General features: G+C 42.0%; 1 non-coding gene across 1 annotated transcript; it reads left to right on the plus strand.

Moving 5' to 3' along the window:
• The first annotated feature begins 1,081 nt into the window (after nt 1-1,081).
• Nucleotides 1,082-1,185, plus strand: LOC148545586 (small nucleolar RNA R71). The gene has a single exon (XR_015902010.1). It is a non-coding gene; the product is annotated as a small nucleolar RNA R71 (small nucleolar RNA).
• Nucleotides 1,186-2,046: the final 861 nt, after the last annotated feature.

Genomic DNA, 2,046 nt, shown 5'->3' on the forward strand with positions numbered 1-2,046 from the left:
CATTAGCTCCTTCAAAAACTTGGCATAGAGTGGCATTTATTCTATGGCTTCAGCAAAGGGTATGTTGATTTGTAGCTTCTTGAAGATTTCCAAAAATCTCAAGAACTGGTTGTCATCTTCCCTTTTCTTCAATAGATGGGGATATGGAGCTCTTGAGATGTTCAGTTGTGGTATCCCTTTTTCTTTCTGCAGACTTGGCGTGGGAGGTTGAACTCCATCTTGCTCTTCTCCCTTTTCATTTGAGCCTTCTTCTTGTGGTTTTTGGGGACGTTCCTTCAGTTCCTTCCCACTCCTAAGTGTGATAGCTTGCCACTCCTCCCTTTTGCTTGAATGGTCATCATAGCAAAAGTTGTGGTTAGGAAGCTGCTTAAACAGATAGCTGATTTGTGTCTCTAGTTTCTTGATGGCAGCATTTTGATTCTGCATGTTTGACTACACTTTCTCTCTGAATGCTTTACTGTTTCGAATATCTTTGCATACTCCTTCAATTAAGGTTTCGATCTTAGAGAGCTTGTCATCAATTGATGGGTGATTCAGAGCAGATATGCTGTTCGGGTTTTGATAAGTGTGTGGAGAAGTGTTGTCGTTGGAGTTGTAACGTCTCTGGTCTTGGTTTTGATCTTGCTCACTTCCCCACCCAAAGTTTGGGTGGTTTCTCCATCTAGGGTTGTAGGTTTTGGAGTATGGATCATAGTTTTTCCTTGATGAATTCCCAATGTAGTTGGCTTGCTCCTAACTCCCCTCTGCTTCTTCATTCACTCCTTCTTGGGTTGTTGATGAAGTGGAGATTGCTGCTACTTGGTTCATCTCCATCTTCTTGGTGAGGTCAGCCAGCTGCTGGGTAATGAGCTTGTTTTGGGCCAACAGAGCATCTACATTGTTTAGCTCCATTACTCCTCTTGTGTTCCCTCTTTCGGAAGCATAGAAGAAGTCGTTCTCTGCTACTGTTTCAATAACATCTATGGCTTCCTTAATAGTCTTCTTCTTGTTCAAAGATCCTCCGGATGAATGGTCTACGGCCTTCTTTGACTCATAAGAGAGTCCTTCATAGAAAATGTGCAGCTGCACCCATTCGTTGAACATGTTAGGTGGACACCTCCTTGTTAAGTCCTTGAACCTCTCCCATGCTTCATATAGAGTCTCACCATCTTGTTGCCTGAAAGTTTGGACCTCAGCTCTCAGCCTATTGATTCGTTGAGGAGGGTAAAATCTTGCTAAAAATTTGTTCACCACGTCTTCCCAAGTTGTCAAGCTTTCCCTTGGGAAGGATTCCAGCCACTTGGCTGCTTTATCCCTAAGTGAGAATGGAAACAAGAGCAGTCTATAGGTATCAGGATGAACACCATTAGACTTCACTGTGTCACATATTCTCAGGAAGGTGGTCAAATGTTGATTGGGGTCTTCTTGAACACCTCCTCCAAACGAACAGTTGTTCTGAACAAGGGTGATGAGCTGTGGTTTAAGTTCAAAATTGTTGGCATGGATTGTTGGCTTTTGGATACTACTTCCACAATTGCCTGGGTTTGGATTGATGTAAGAGCCCAAAACTCTTCTATCCTCCCCAGCATGATTTGCTCTACCTCCTCCCCCATGGTTGTGATCCTCTTCTTCATGATGGTTTTCCATGTTGTCTTCCATGTTTGTTTCAAAGAATTCCTCTTCTTCCTCAGCACCAACCACTTTCTTTCCTCTTGCCTCCCTCCTTAATCTAAGGAAGGTCCTCTCAGGTTCAGAATCGAAGGAAGTTGAAGCCCCGCTTCTTCTCCCTGTCATACAACCATCAAGTGCAAGCAAGAAAAGATAGGTGTAGAAAGTATTTGTGTCAGAATTACTGTTAGTTGTGGGTGATGCAATATATCAAACAGTTAGTGGGTTAGCACACAGAATTGAAAATAACAAAGTAAAAACAAAAGAGTAGAGGGGGAAGGGAAGAAGTTAAAATAAAACAAAAAGTAAATCACTCAAACAGAAAATGAAATTCACAAAATAAAAATGCTCAATCTAGTGATCTTCCAATTTAATCATTGTTGATGCACAATCAATCCC

Source organism: Arachis ipaensis, chromosome B9, assembly GCF_059453495.1.
Source record: "Arachis ipaensis isolate K30076 ecotype BB chromosome B9, ASM5945349v1, whole genome shotgun sequence".
Classification (NCBI taxonomy): Eukaryota; Viridiplantae; Streptophyta; class Magnoliopsida; order Fabales; family Fabaceae; genus Arachis; species Arachis ipaensis.